Raw genomic sequence first — 16699 nt, forward strand, 5'->3', positions numbered from 1 at the left:
CAGTCCTGTCATGGGATACCTCAGGTCTGGGGTAGTTTTTCATTCGAGTAGCTTCAATTGTTTCCACTTGGTCTCTTAAGGTCCTTTTGTTAAATCACATAAAGAATAAAGGGTCAAAATACATACCTTTCTCAAATAATTTGCAGAGAGTAGCACTATACTACAAGCTTGTGGTGAAGAGCTTGGTCACTGTGAAACTCTTATAGTTTGGTTACTTCTGTGTCATGACCATCTTGTGTACTTGTAGTGCTACTGTTTGGACCTAATGTAGGAAGATAGTACTTTTGGGTAGGTTGGTATTGAACTTTTCTCTTCTTAGAAACATGCTGTGCATCTCTTGTGCTTTAAAACCTTTTTAACTCTTATCATAGTCCTTGTCATTTTCAAAGAAGGTCAAAACATCCTCATTCAGCCTCTTGTCTGATATTTGCCATTTCAAAAGCTATTCCACTGTTTGAGAACACTGATTTTGAAAATATGCCCACTTTGCCAATTGACTATTGGAATGTTTTATACATGGTTCATTTGCCCTCAAGGAAGAAGCTATCTCAAGGCATTCACTCTTGTTTCTTGGCTTTCATTGAAATCCTGGAAACTGCAAGTGTGAGCTAATCGAAATTAGTGTAATCTGCATAGTATCTGGATCAATGTTAACTTAAAATGTCTCCAAATCTTGGGATACTAATTTTATTTTTCTTCTTGCCTAGTCCTCCTGGCTATGTGCTGGCTGAGGAGGAGTTAGATTTCTGATACCTTATCAAAAGAGCTTGCAATTGTGTAAACCAATAACTAGGAAAGAGGAGGCAGGAATTTATTAAACAGTGTCTAGATGTAGTTTTAGAAAGAGCTTTGTTTTGACAAGTCACTACTTTTTCAACTATGTATTGCTATTAAACAGACTAATTCTCGTATGTTAGCAGATCTAGACAGCATATTTTTTTTTAGCCACTAAGATTCAGATCTGCAGTGACTGAGCAGCACGCTAAAGCTGGTGAGGATCTTCAGATCCTCGTATGCATGTGCAGATCCAGTGCATATTTGGGGTGAGATTGGGTGTGGAACTGCTTCTTTCACCCCCTCTAAGGGCCTGCACACTTCCTCTCGGAAGCGGCTGACACCTTTTGAAGCCTAGTGTTCTTCCATGAAGTGTGTTATTTCGGTGAAGGAGTAAAACTTTGTGTGCTGGTATTTATATGCTGGTGCATTAACATTGCAGTCCATCTTTAGAACATGCTTGCCTCTTGAGTATTTGCAGCTTTTTGGCTCTGAACTGCAGAAGTCTGATTAACAGCTGGTTACCTCCCGCATATTGTTACAGTCCATGAGACCTTTTCAAAGGGAATCTGAGGGGTTTGCTGGCCAGTGCTCTAAATTGAGAGACATTGCCAGAGAAGTCTGAAACCAGCCTAACAGACGTGATAGGCTTTATTGCTGCTTTTCTTTATCTTGATCCTTTTTTGTTGTTGTTTTTCTGCTAATGGCAAGAGGATCTGAATCTTTCTTTTGGACTTTGAAGAAATGGTTTCTGTTAACTCTGGTCTTTGCTGAGCACTTGTAGTGAATCTGATGGCCCCCTAAATAAATAAATGGCTGTTCAACTGTAAGGAAACGCCTTTGAAGTTAAGTGGTGATTCTGCTTTGGCCTGACTCTGGAGTTAATGCAAAGACTTCCTTGGTCATTTAGAAAAATCATAAAAAAAGAAAGCATTTCCTGACTTGAAGGTCTTAGGGAAACAAGGCTTTGGAGATACAAAGAAAGGTCTCTCTTTCCACTGTTTAATGCTTCGAAGTTTGGCTGACCTAAGAATTTAGTTATTTTCACTTTGTTACACAGCGTAGTTTCTGAAAGATTTATCTTCTTTATTGCAACAGGTGGGTTTGTGTGGTTGGTTTATTTTTCTTTTGGCTATGGTAAGCTTGAGCCATTGTCTATAAAAATAGCTTTTCCCTATCTCCCATCCCATACTTTACATTTACACAAAAGCGTATCTCCACTGATTTTTACCTTTTTTTAGAGAACAGAACAATAGGGGTCATGTTTGTGTAAGAACACTTTAAACATTTTATTGTAGCCAAAATTACTATTTGCATTTGACAACTACAGTGGATTGAGATGTGAAGACATTCGTCAAAGTGACAGCACCAGTACATACCATAAGGTGAACTGTGCAGCCTCTTACAGGAGAGCAGAAGCAGTGAGCTAATGAGCTGCTGACTTTGGGTTTATTTTTTCGTAGTGATGTTTTACTTTTAAAGAGCAGAGCAACTTGTGGTCCATCTTAAAACTTCTGCTTAAATTAATGCTATCCACATACATTTAGAGTTTGTTTAGTTTCATAGAAATATCTTTGGACTTGAGTTCTTCCTCCTCCATTATAGGTAGAATATCTTGAGATTTCTGTTTTGCCTTTCTGAGATGAGCAGCATGATGATTTTTTTCTAGTCAACTATTAAATGCGTCTGACTTTTCTGTACTTTTGAGTTTGGATCTTTAAAATAGCCCCCAGTTTTGTTTGGTTCATTTTTTTTTCTCCCAAGTTCATTAAGAGTGATGGTCATCCTAGGTGATTTAAAGAAATAATAATCCCCATGTTGCAAACTAGGAACTCAGTCCCAGACCTGTTTTCATTAGTTGAAAACCTAATGTAATCTTGGACTATAAAATGTTGCTTTCTTCTTGGTTACTAGTGTGGCCTTTTAAATGTTGACTTCTGTTGCCAATGACATGAATTAAGTTAAAGATAAAGCGAAGCCTCGTAAGTAGCCTTATAAATAAATACAAATGCAGATAAATACACTTTAAAGACTTCAAGGGCATAGATAGCCTCTTGGGCATTTCCTGGCAACTGGTGCTTAGTCAGGCCCTAGTTCTACCATGTGGTAATTAGCTCCCAATGTCTAATCATTACTTCTGAAATTGTTGTAGGTGTCTTGATTGCTTTCTGCAAGTTTTTTCTTAAGTAAATGTCTCTACTGAGACAAATGCTATGGCTTTACTTATTGTTGTTTGAAATGGAGGTCATGGTTTGTGATAGAGACAAATTTATTTCTCTGTCTCTTACGTTTGTCTTATGCTTGCACCTCTGTGAGATCCAATCATACTTGAAATTCATTCCACTGGAAAGTTTGCTTCCAGAAGGTTGATTTTAACGTCTTTTAAAGGAGTGCAGCAAGACTGGCAAAAATCATTTTGTTTTGTCTTCCATTGACTCATTGCTAATTGCAAGGAAAGAAAAAGGTGTTTTGGCTTCTATTGAATAAACAATGAAATAAGAAGTTAAAGCTCCAAACAAAAAAAAACAAACCAAAAACCAAAATGATGACGAACAGCAGTAGCTGTTGTTAATTCTTTGATTAGCAGAACTTAAACTCTGTGTTATAATTCCACTTGTAATGTTTCCTCAAATGCTTGGAATGAGGGATGATACAGGGGACATCAATGTTGGCTGAAGGTCTAGAATCTAGAAATCTGCAGGCTTTCAGACCCAACTTTGCTCTCTCCAGGTGCCATGTGTGACTGTTTATTCAACCTTGAAATGCATAACAGCTGTATGCTTCAGTATTTTGAATATTATTATCATCCAGTGTGTGCTTTCAGTTAGAGTTTTTATTTTATTTTATAGAAGCTGACTATTTGTAGACAGCTACCCAAAAGGGACTACTACTTAAAAAACTTGTTGTATTATTCCTATACTGAAATTGAGTTACTTTGAGTGTGTTCCAACATACACAACAAAATGATATGTTGACTTCTGGGGTTTTTTTGTGCATCAATATAGAAAAACCTGCACTAGTGAGGTTTTGTCAAAGCTTTTTTTTTTAAATCTGCTTCTGATATATTAGTGATAGTGTACAAATTCTCTTGTGTCCTTGAGCACTCTACCTTTGTGTTGTCCTCAAAAGACCCAGCCAAGAGGTGGGCTTTCTGATTGCTTACCTGATTGGAAATTTTTGTCTCTGTGCAGTCCTTTCCTTGTAGATGAACATTGGCTTGTGCAGGGAGTAATTCACTAGCTCTTTTTCTCCTCCTAGTAGTGGTGAGCCATACAAAATAGCTTGCACTGCTGTTTCCTTGGCTTGTGGGTTTGGACAGTTGGTTTGTGAGCTTTTTTGCTATTATAAACCTGGATTCGATTCCTGACCCAGTTCACTGTAACATGGGGGAGAGTGTAGGGGTGCCTTGTGGGACAGGAAGAAATGGAGTGGGTGGAAGAAGGGTACAATTGTTGCCTGCAGAACTGACTTCTACTTTAAAGTAGAACTGTGTGCATTTAAAACAGGGAAAAGAATGTGCTCGTGGAATCAAATGAAGGCTGTTGTGTACTGCATGCAAGATGGTAATTGCGAAAGAGATGGCTGCAGGCATTTAGAAAAGGTGCAGAGAGAAAAGATTTTTCTCTCTCTTCTGCCAGTTTTGGCCGATACTGAGCACTGTCTTTACTTAAGCACTTCTCTTTGTCCTGTGCAATTCTAAGAAGGCTGGGAGGTTAATAGGAGTGGCTTATAACTCTCCTGGTCAAGGAAGGGTAATTGAAGTTAACCTTTAAACCTCTGGGAAACCACTGGTTTGGATGAGAACTTTCTTGTATTGAAAGGGTTAGTTTGGAATGCCAGAGTCATGTCTAATGTTCCTACTAATGTTAAAAACAAAACTGACCTGAAACTGGATTTTTTTTGTTGTTGTTGGTTTGAGTTAATGCTAAACTGAACCAATTTGAATTTGAATAACCTGCAGTGCCTGTTTCAAATTCTGATACCTTAATCACAATGGATATGCGAATACAGACCTCATCCTGATTTTCTGCTGAATACCACTTGGCTGTATTACCTCAGTCTTTTTCTTTTTCTTTAAATATGCTTTCTCATACGTGCTTTTTGGAGAACCAGAGCAAAATGCTTTGTCACATGTAGGCATGACAAGAGTTTGATGCTGTTTTGCATAATTAATAGTCAAGGGTGAAACTGTACAATTTGTTTCAAAGGATAAGGCAGGCATATAAAGTGATGGAGCTGCTTGTCTTTTAAATATACAGAGCAGACTTTTTGGTTGATCGTGACCAAAAAAAGACTGTCAGCAAAAAAAATTTCAACAACAAAGGAAATTCTTGCTATGACTCCACACCTCTGTCTTGGATAATTGTCTTGTGAAGTGAGCCTGAATGCCTCGAAATACAACAGTATAGCTAAGATCTTGTTTTCTAGAAGAGATCTCTGCTCGACCGTCTGCAGGAGCCCTTGCAACTCTAAGACTGCTGAAGGAAGCAAACAAAAACATGCCTCCTATCGCTAAGTGTAACATGGCAATGTGTGCTGTCTTAACAAAAAATGTGCTGACAAGGAAAAGAGAAAATTACCAGTTTCTGTGCTATTACTCTAGACTATTCTTCCAAATAGAGTTGTGCAGGGTGTGTGAGGAACTGAAGGAGCAATGTAGTATGTGTACAGTCTGTGAGTGAGTCTCAATGACTCTGTTTAATCAGCGTGTCTGTTTGATCTTAGGTTAATTGTTCCAATGGGCTTTTAATGATGTATGTTGCCATGTAAGATGTTAGTAGTTGTGAGGAAGAGAAAATTATGTGCCCTTCCTGTAAGTATTCTGCTTTACATGATGATGTCCCTATAGCTTATGTGTTTGGGCTGTCTTGGATGTGTTGTTTAAACAACAACAAAAAATATCACTAAATGTTTTTCTTCCCTTTTTCTCAACAACTGGATTTTTAAGGTTTAAAACTGTATTAAATTAATTCAGAACTGTTGTTCTTGGAAAGCAAATGCTCTCAAATATTTGCAAGGAGAAAGCTGAAAGGTGGAACCCTTAAGATTATGGTGAAGACTTTTTAATATCAAGCTGCTTTAGTATTGTGATTTTATTTGTTTTGGTTTGTGGGGGTTTTTTTTGTAGAATTTTTCAGCACTTTTATTAGAGTTTAAAGGACTAGGACACCATGTTTGTGGAGTGAAGGGAGGGGCATAATTTTGGGTTTGAAGAGATTATACATTTTTTTTCTCTTTCTGGGAAGAGCTACGTAGTAGTGACAGAGGCCACAATTGTTCTGACTGATATAGAGGGGGATGTTAATGCTGTTGCTCGTGCTAACACAGGATCTGGCTTAAAAAAGCACATCGAAAACTGAGTGGGAATCGCAGATGTGGGCTGCTTACTCAGGTGTGACCACAGGCTAGTGGTAACATAAGCAGGACTTGAGTGCTGTAGACAAATTGAACACAAGCAGACATGGGACAGAATGATGGAGTGAAGTCAGGGGCTGAATGATTCCTCTGTTGGTTCTGTTTGAGGTGTCAGGCTACTCTGGGGAGGAAGGGGAATAAACTCTTTCGATCTTGCAGTTGGCTGCCTTCTAGAGTCTACATGTGATGAAATAGTATAAACAGGTTGGCGCTCGTTATATTCTACAAATGATGTGTCTTGCTTCCAGTTTTGGATCAGTCCTCTCCCAATAGGTAAGAGTAGTAGCCAAAACACTCTGATAACAGGACTGTTATTTTGGGAACACAAGCTGTTTATCCATAGTATCGGAAAGGACAGGATAGTGAGCTAGCAGGAAGGATAACTACCTTCTCCTTGCTGGTATATCCCTGGATCTTGTTATCAACCTTTCTTATATTCCATTTTGGCATGTGATTTAAAGACACCAACTTGTACCTGTAGACCTTCATACCACTGGCATTTTTAATGAGACTTGAAGCAACTGTTGTGCTTGTGCCAACTGATTTGTGAAAGGAAGTTGTTTTTTTTTATTGCTAGGAGCCAAAGACCAATCCCAGATTTATTTTTTTGTAGGTCATTCTATAGTTGCTGAAGGATAACTTTTGATTAACACTGATGAGAAGATAATTGGGACCATCTGACTCAGATGTGGCAGAAGGCCTCTCTAGCTTGCACCTGATCTTCCTCACTGTTCTATCTGAAACAAACATACCTTTCACCATTAGCTGAAGGCATTTGCAAATCCATCTGTACCATGGGTACAATGGCATCTTTTTAGATTGTGACCTCAAGGCTAATAATTCATAATGTTAGGCTCAATGTGGTGTCTGTGATCTTTCAGAATTGTCGCTATCTTGATAGATATGTAAGCTAGCATAGTGTATCTCCCTCTGCCCCACGGAACTGACCATAACATTCTGCTCTTGTTAAAACTACAGATGTGCCTTCTTGGAAATAATGACTCAATCTTTTGAGATTACTCTTTCCATATTTTTTTCGTTTATGGCTAATTGCTATTTAACTTCAAGGAAGACAGAAAGGGCTTTCATTTTAAAGATTTCCTGCATGTAATCAAGGATGTTGCTTTCCTGTATGGAAAAAAAAAACACCCAAAACTTTTGAAAAGCCAGCTTCATTCCTTTTTTTAGTGCTGTTTTGCCATAGTTTCTTTTAGTGTCAAACTGCTTTGTTTTTCTCCTGAACTTCATTTCAGCAGAAGATTACATGGGCTCACATGAGCTGGGACGTAATTTTGGTCATCCACTAAGCTATAGAACAACTGTGGATAAAAACCCACCATGATTTAAGGTGAAAAGACTTGTTACCATGCCAATCCGATTTTTCTTCCATGTGGGTGGAAGTTTACAGTTGCTTTAGAAACATGACTGAAAGAGACCACCTGAGTGTGAAAGTAATTTCTTGTTCTTCCTAGTTCTCCTTCTGCACTGCAAACTATTGAGTAATAAATGTTTAGTCAAGTTTTGGAAAAACTTCATTGGGAACACATCTTCAAAACAGACATTTTGCTTTTTCGTATTCTCTAAAGTGGTGACTAACATGTTGACCTTATTCAGTTTGCTTTTTTTGATAATGTGATGACGAATTGTCTTTGGTTCTCCCTGCTTCCATTTTCACTAGAAAACCCCTTTTTTTGCTGGGTAGGCTTTGAGATGGGATGCTGATAGCTGCTTGGGATAGACAGGGATAACGTAGGCTCCACATGTCTTAGTGACATCTGAGAGTATAAGAGTAGACTGATGTTGTAAATAAGCTGTTGCAAGTGAAGAAAATCAGGTTTTGTTTCTTTTCCAGACTTTTCTGTGCTCTTGAATTCTCTGCCCATACCCTTTTTGAGCCTATTGATCAAGTAACCAGAAAGGGAATGCTTTACCATACTTCCACTTCTTCTTTGTGCTCGACCAACAGCGTGTGTATATGTACTTTATGAACTGAATTTAACCATGAAGCACTGTGAAGCTGGCATACTCCTGTGCCCAGTGGCACTGAGCAGCAAAGCTGAAGCTGAACAGTCTGTTCATTTGGTTTGGTGAAACAATGAGCCTGCTTAGGTTTGGGTTTGTCTCTGTTCTCCATCCCACAAGAGAGTGGGGTCTTCCCACCTGCAGAAAAAGGGAGTTACCCACCTAAAAGGGCTAGGAATCTTATTCTTTTTATGCTTCTCTACCCCGGAGTTCTTTGCATGTGCAGTGTCTTTCTTCATGGTCACTTTCATGATTTTACCAGTTTGGAGATGGCAAATGGATTATGCAGCATGTTGTGTGATATTGGTCGTCTTGCTTCACCTTGCTAAGAAATAGGGTCCTGGGGAAGTCCTTTATTATGGCATCTCTTAAAAGCATCTGTTTCTTTCAACTGCTTTATTCCAAGCCTGCTTCTGGAATTTACATGTACCTTCTTAGAGCCTGCTAAGACTAGAACTAATTTTTTTATGCCCATCTTTTTCTACTTAATTCGCTTAATTAAGAAAAAGGTAATTTTTGTTATTTTGTTTCTTGACACAGGATACAAGGGAGTCTAGGCAGCAGTTATTAAAACTGGACTCCTTTCTTGTTGGCTTGACTTACTTCGCTCTATTCCTGTGTCTTTTTGCTTTTTAACATGTCAGGATCTCTTTTTACAAGTACGTACTGAAGCTAGGACTCCAGTCTATAAGGCTGCACTGCGAGAACAAAGAAGACTTTATTTTCCTTGGGACTTCCATAAAATAAAATACATAAACCATCTCCATTAAAATGTCCGGATTGATGAAGGGAATTAAAAAAAAAGCCTTTTCCTCCAGCAGTGGTTTGATTAATGGATTTATTGTTTGAACAGATTTTGTCAGAAAGCCATATGGCTTGAGGAAAACAAAGAGGAAGTGGCTGATGTTGAGAATCTGATTTAATAGGGGTCCCCAAGGACAGAATGTGGCTTTTATCCTTACTCCTTCCCACTCAGTTTGCAAAGTGGTCTGAGAAGAGCTTTAGTGCTTCAGTAGAGCTAAAGATAATGCAGCTCTGTTTGAGTGTATGTGTTGGTCCCTTCTGCTGGATCAGCATCACGGCTACTCCATTCTCAGGTTAAAAATTCACTGTTCTTTGCCTGTTGTGTAAAGTATTCTGGAGTAGTAGCTAAGAAGGAATAGTAACTGAAATGTTTGCAACTTGTGTCTTGACAGTTGGTCAGTTTGCAGTTGGGGAATTCAGCTTTAGCATCTTGAAGCAAAGCTGAGGTCCCATGGTGTGGGGCGAGGTGATATTTTTCTCCTCTCTACTTCTCCCTCCCCCAGCAAAATTCAAGCATTTATGTCTTTGGATTAACTGAGTCACCATCTGTACTGTACTACCAGATTTATTTGCCTAATCTAATGTGTGTATATGGGCGTTGATAAGTAACTAGGGCTCAAGCACTGGTCATTTAACCTATTGTGGGTTAAATGAATGTTCAGCATTGTCTGTGACTGTTTGACTCTCTGAGTACGTGGTGAGTAAAGCAGTGTATGAAAGCTAAAGCGATGTTCTATAATGTGGAGGCAAGCAAATACATCAAGGATGTTTAAGAAGCACTTCTGTGAATGAAATCAGAGCCTTTCATCTGAGAGGCGTAAACTCAACAAAAAAACTGCTTATGGTCATTTCTGAGCTAAAATAAGGGGCTCACGTGAACCGTTGATAATTGTTAGTGAGCCCACAGAATGAAAAGAACAGGTAACTTCACAAAAAATATACTCTAATAACTTGGGAATTTCATGAACGTCAGTTTGTGAATGAAAACTATATCTATTCAGTTGGTGGTGGTGAAAATCTGTGTGCCCAAGATCTCTGGAGTGGCCTAATATTTTATAACAGGCCAGGCCTTTCCCTCCAGAACTTTAAGTAATTTTTGTTGTTTTCTAGGCCCTTATTACATGGGAGTTGATGCTTATTGAATATTTTCATATAGCTCTGACAGGTACTAGGGGAAAGTGCCCTCTTGATAAAATTCAATGCATGACAAAACTGGAAGAGGAGACACTAAAAGACTAGAGGAAAATTTTCCTGATTTGCATCTATTCTTCTATGGTTCTTTCAAAGTGTAAAGTTCTCATTTAGTGTTACACATTTACAGCTAAGTTCCTTTAAAATATTATTCAGAAAGTATTTTGTGAAGTTATAAAAATAACCACTTTTCACATGTTCTCCTTGGCTGTGACATACTATGAGGCAGTGTTTGTAAGTCGGTAAAAATGATGCTGTTAAACATCATTGCAGTAAGCATCCCTTCCAAGCTGATTAATACTAGTCTTAATCAGCAGTTTGGGATTTGTTACCTTTTGCCTAGTTTGCTGCCTTATGCCTTATGCCTTATGCATGCATTGGCCACGATTCACTACTGTAAGAGAGTCAGGGTATAGTCAAGTTTGAGAGCACTTGGAGGTTACATCTGGAACACCTCCACTTTGAGGATTGTTTTCCTTAAAAAGAAAATTAGGAAAGAAGCTTGTGAAATAATCTCCTATATTTACAGTTTAGCAGTTTGTGGATGCTTGTGACTACCTGATACAGTGCTTAGTTTTTCCTGATGTTCTAGAAAGCACATTTATTTATAGCAGGAAAATGTCATGCTAGGTATAAGAGGTAGAAAATTAAGTGCAGCATTCCACCTTTCTTTCCAACTAACTTCTAAAAAAAAAAAATAATAATAAAAATCACCAAGACAACAAAACCCCATAACTAAAGGTGAACGTTATTTTTGAAAGCACTAAAGGGAGGAGGGGGTGAAATAGGACTTTTCTCTCAAGATGGTAGTTTTACAGTGTATGACAATATTTGGTTTGCTTTTTTTCTAGGAACTGACCTTGTCAGCAGAGTTGGCACTTATGCCTGGAGTAGCAGATTGCACTAAACCCACTGCATAAGCAGACATCTCTGTCTTCATCTGCAGGTAAGAAATAATGACAAAAATCAAATAAGAATTTTCCATCTCCATTCTGACAGTACTTGCACATAAAGCACAGCAAGAACTCTGAAGCTTCAAGAACTTCATAAATATACATTCATCACTCCCCCTGTCTTTCTAAGGTTAGAAGTCTGAGCAAGATCCCAGCTTCTCTGCTCTGTGCAACATCTGTTTCCTGGAAATGGTTGTGTTCCAGAGCAGGCCTACAATAGTCCTGCAAAGTTTATTATTCCTGTGATGATGTGACCCCCATGTATATCCCTCTCCAGAAGTGCAGGAGAGGGACCCCAGGCTAACCTCCTGCTGAGGAGTGTGCCCTGAATGAGAAGAAACACTTGTGTCCCTCTCTTCTAGTTGCTGATCAGATATTTTTGGGCAACTGCTCTTGGTGCCTGAAACAGCTGGGTAGGTGACTTGTAGAGCCACCAGTCTGCTGTGGCTGCCCCCGGCGTTTGGGACTGAAGGCTGCAGCTGCCTTTTGGGTTGTGCCGCATATGTCCTCTGAGCAGGGACTCTCAATTTGGTCTGATACACTTCTAGACTGTGTGGAGCCTTCACTTTGGGTGAAGGGGGCATTTTCATTTTTGTCTTCAAATAAGAGTTCTGTGGAAGAGTACCGTGACTATGTAAAACACCAGAAACTGTCAAAACGTCAAGAAAAGAAAACAGTAGCAGATAGTATTTTTCCCGACAATGTGCTTAATTTTTGATGTAGTGGTAATATTAGAACTTGGGGTTAAACACTGTAAGAATATATACCATCAAATTATGCATTGGTAGTACTTTTCATATTGGTTTGGTTTTTGAGTCCTCTGTTTCATGGTGTAAATTAAGTTAGTGGAGCAAATGGGGGAAACTCTCTCTTCTAATGTGTTCTGGAGTTCATGAGCAGAATGTAGTTTCTTCTGGCTTGTCACAGTTTATGGACCTCACTTGAAGCTCATGGCACACGTACATATATCAGCTTTTAAGTGGTAGACTTCTATACCAATTGCACCTCCTTCAGCATTTTCCTGTGTAGAATATCATTCTACAATGATTTATGTTGCAAATACAATGTTTTGTAGTAGTAATCTATTGATAATTGAAGCTGATGAAGGAACAGTATAACTAAACAGGACAGTATTTTGATTATTTGCCAGCATGACAGCTTGTCTTGTTTGTTCTGTGTATCTGAAGTACAAGCATAAAGGAACAGCAGCTTTTTCTTACTGCAGGGAACGCTGAAGGACACAGTCCTTAGTTGTTCTTCCTGCTCTTTAGGGATAGGTAGTAATGTTGTATGACTGAAAGTATATATTTTCATTGTCCTTAATGTAGTGTAGAATGTTAGCTAGCAGAAATCTATATACACACATGTAAAATGCACTGTGTATACTACATAGGAGCATTGCTGAAGTGTATTGGATGAAAGGAAGCAGCCTCAAGTTGCATCAGGGTTATCAGAAAATTTTTCTTTGCTGGAAGGGCTGTCAAGCATTGGAACAGGCTGTGTAGGGTTGAGTTGCCGTCCCTGGTGGGATTTAAAAGTTGTGGTGTTTAGACATGGTTTAGTGGTGAGCTGGGCATTGCTGGGTTGAGATTGGACTTAACGATTTTAAAGGTCTTTTCCCATGTAAATGATTCTATGACTCTCTATATGTGTGTATATGTATATATACATATGTACAGAATTAAAAACACTGTATTGTCTTTGAGCCTTGCTTTAGAGGCTGACATTGACTTAAATTGTCCTGTATTTGGGAGGTCTTTAATGAATAACCAAAAAGTACTTTGTTGTGCATTCTAGGCATGTTAAATATCTCATTAATATAAATCACTCAATTATTTCTAAAGCAAACTTTTTGAGAGTATCAATTGCTGCCTGCAACCAGTGCAACATATTCTTGCTATAAAATATGGTGATTCTGACTGCTTGTACTACTCCTCCAATCAAGACTGTCCTGTTGACTGAAAAGGCACACAAAATATATTAAGACACTCATCTCCTATTTTTCCCAGATAATGTTCTGCCAGAGAATGTATATGTATGTATGTTAATCTGGAACTCCAGGAAAATAAGAACATGTGCTACTGAGTCAGTTTTCTTCTGCCAAGTTAAAGTATTTAAGTATTTGTTGTGGCTATTATGTGAGTAAATTCCTTTTAAGTGGAGCAAGTCTGTGGCTAGCTGCCAGGTGACTAGGGTGTCACTCCTCTATTTGTCACTTTGAAACGAGCCATGTGAGTTATGCTCTTTGAATGATTTTATTGCATGACAAGGAAGTATGTGCCTGCTAAAAATTCATCAAGACTGTGCTTGCCCATCCTCACATGGGGAAAGTTACTTATTTACTTTCACTTGTTTTGAATAAGCTGATTTTTTTCTTCATAAGCATAACTAATCTAATTTTCTATGATTGTGACTTCAGTTTGTGGTTTATTTTGGGGCACAAGACAAAGGGTCAGCCTGTAGTATGCAGGTTAGTAAAACAGTTGTTCCCAGCTGAAATTATGGAGTCATAATAGATTCTTGTACTTTAATAAAAAATAAAAATATGCTCTTTTATTCAGCGCAATTCAATAAATAGAAGAAAAATGTCCAATATATTTCTTGTCTTCTAGCTGACTGAGACAGTCTCAATCTTTCTACAGCACCATCAGTCAAAGTTTTGGGTCCTGCTACTCTTCTCAGTTCTGCAGGTTCTTCATGCAAGTCATGTAGAACAGCTCTTTCTTGTGCTGAGACTTTGTAGATGTGCAAACTGTTTCCTTTTGAATGTCAGTCAGTTACAATTGCCTTTGAACCGTTTACTAGCAAAGGTAAGCTGGTGCTGCTCAGAATAAATGTGTTTTATATCACCAGATGGTGAAAAATCTTAGTCACCCTCAAGGGTAATGTATTTTTCTACCAGAGGCCTCAAAGATCTACTGTGCAAGGTCATTATCAGTCACCTGCTTAGAGTGATGAATTCCTGTTGCAAACAGATTTACAGGGCTGGATGGACATGTGGTCTTGGCCCAGTGTGCTGCCCCTTACTATAATCGGGTGTCTTTACAGCCTAGAAAAGCAGTAGATCATGACTTTGTGTTCTTTGTAACTACTAGATGGTCCAGGACCATTATACTTCATGAAACTTCATTTGGTTGATAAATTCAAATTTTAGTTGTGTCTCTACTTGATTTCAGCAGAAGGGTGACTTTGAGAAACTTTTTCTTCTTCCACAGCTTAAAGTTTAAGTATGAAAAGAGCACAAAAATTGAGCTGTTTGAGAATTATGGACTAATTTTTTCTTTAAAGTTCAATGTAGGTCTCCAAGCTGTTTTAACTTCCATGAAGTCTTAAACACAGTTGACGAAGCCTTCGTTTTGAGACACTTCAGAGGCTTTCACCAGTAGCATCCAATGTTTCTTTTTGAGTAATAATGTCTTACTGTATCAGGAGCCCTGCTCCACAGTACTGCTTTCCTGAGGAACCTTTTGCCTTCCATTTGCATGGCCAGCAAACGTCTTCTAGCTGGTTATCTGTGGTATGTGGTTTCCAAATGCAGAAAGGAAGATATTACGGAAGTTTTGTAAAGAAGGTTAAAAAGCAACAAAAACGCACTTTGGTATTTGAGCACTGAGACTTCATTTGGATCCTCCAGCTGTGAATAGCTGCTGGAGCGTTTTGTGACCGGTGTTGTGCATGAAGTAGAACTCTTTTATGCTCCTGAGCCAAGAGATACTTCTGCTGCTGGCTGGACTCAAAAACCTGAGTGTGATCCCTTCCAGAAACATATTTCTACCATGTAAGCAGGGTGGAATTTTTCATCTGAATACTCCAGGTCGCAAATTGGAAAATCTCATTCATTGATTTAGCTGTGATGCCACATGCCCACCCCCATTTTTGCTGCTAGTTACCTAGTGAAAGGAACGAAGAGATGGGATGAGTACCTGGGTGCTCTCTAAAAGGATCTCTGGTTCAAGGAGAGTTTTTCTGTGACAGGCCAGGAAGTTCAGGTTGAGGTGAGAAATAATCTCGAAGGAAACATGCTGCCTTTCACGTTTTCATTGCTTTGCTTGCATGTTTCTACTTACTCTGACCACACTGTTTGCTTACTGTCTTTGAGTCAGTACAGGAAAAAAAAAAACCCTCTGAGATTACTTTGACAATGTTATCACTAGGATCCTTGAATTTTGGTGCATTCTTTGGATTACAAGGAATGCTTTTCATCTCTTCTGTCTCTCCATTCCCTGCTCTAGAGCTGAACACTGCACAATGTACTTCTTGTTCCCTTGCTATCTGTGTTGCAGCTCCTTAATGACCTTGCACTTATTCGGACTGGTGTGACAAGCATAGCTGAAGTTGAAGACTGTCGTTTGTGCATTGGTTTCTTTCCTTTTCTTCACTTGTTCACATTTTTGTTGTATAGCTTCTTGCTTTCTTGTTTAAGCGTGATGTTCCTTCCCCTTTGTATTGTCCGATATAAATTTGTCCTTACATAAAACTTGGATCTTCTACCCAGATTTAAATGACTTTTTTTTACATATGTAGCACCTGTACTTCATGTGTCTGAGATGTATTTAAAGTTGAATACTATGACTGCTTCTGTGTGAATATACTGGTCTTATGTTAAAAACTGGTAATTCTGCTAGTGTTTTTTCAAAATAGGGATTCGTCGTTTTCTTGCAAACTGAAAATGGAATGTAAGTGGAGACTGGAATGTCTGGAAACCAAGTATTGATAATAAATGTTGGGGAGGGTGGCGTGTGGAAATGCCACTTACATGACAAGATGGGAAAGCCTAGCTATTCTGCCTCAAAAATATTTGATTTGTTCTTTACTACTTAGGAAATGGGTGACTGCATCCAAGCTTTTGGTGTTGCAGGCAAACAGTTTCATGCTTTTGTTCATTAATTCATTGAGCTCTGGCAAGGTTTGTATCTCCTCACTCTTGTGCTTGCTGGGTAGGCTTTTTCTATAAAGCAGTGAAAAGAAAAGAATGGGATCATGCATTTCCTGTGCACTCTAAATGTTAGGCTGGCTTGGCTTATCTCTGTGGTCATAGTTTTGGGTTTTCTTAATTTATTGATCTCTAGAGAATTTTGTAATATTCTACTCTTTATCATAGCAAGATATGGAAGACCTGACCCAATGTTTCAATGATACACAGTTATTAAATATTTGGGAGGAAAAACTATGTGCATGTTACACAACTTCTAACAATAGCTCAGAGTTTTTTCCATTTGATGGAAGACTAAAACTCTAGTTTTCTCAGCCTGCAACTGCAAAGATTGCATTGATTTTTGCACTAATTGCAATGCATGTTGGTAGCTTCTCTCTCTGGCAGAAAAACTCTGCTTTTTGGAAGCATGTCATTCTGGTACAATCTTCTATTTTTCCATGAAGGTGTGGCAATTCTGTAGACTGCTTCCTACAAAGGGTAGTTTCACAATGTTTAAAAATGAGAATTTCTAGACTTTAAAGAAATAAAAGTTTATTCTTTTAATTTCATTTGTTAAGGAAACATGCTTTAGTAACTGATATCTTGAAGTGAGGAAGAAAAAATT

General features: G+C 38.5%; 2 protein-coding genes across 4 annotated transcripts in view; one reads left to right on the top strand and one right to left on the bottom strand.

Annotated features, from left to right (window-relative positions):
• Positions 1–16699, bottom strand: part of ITPR2 (inositol 1,4,5-trisphosphate receptor type 2) — a 998050-nt gene that overhangs the window by 565331 nt on the left and 416020 nt on the right. The gene's annotated exons all lie outside the window — the stretch shown is intronic.
• The window catches only part of RASSF8 (Ras association domain family member 8), an 89936-nt gene that overhangs the window by 29504 nt on the left and 43733 nt on the right, over positions 1–16699 (top strand). For all 3 annotated transcript variants that reach the window (XM_069862903.1, XM_069862886.1, XM_069862895.1), the window contains exon 3: positions 11058–11152. The gene's annotated coding sequence lies outside the window, so the exon portion shown is untranslated. The remainder of the gene's footprint in view (positions 1–11057; positions 11153–16699) is intronic.

This window comes from Phaenicophaeus curvirostris, chromosome 1 (assembly GCF_032191515.1).
Source record: "Phaenicophaeus curvirostris isolate KB17595 chromosome 1, BPBGC_Pcur_1.0, whole genome shotgun sequence".
NCBI lineage: Eukaryota > Metazoa > Chordata > Aves > Cuculiformes > Cuculidae > Phaenicophaeus > Phaenicophaeus curvirostris.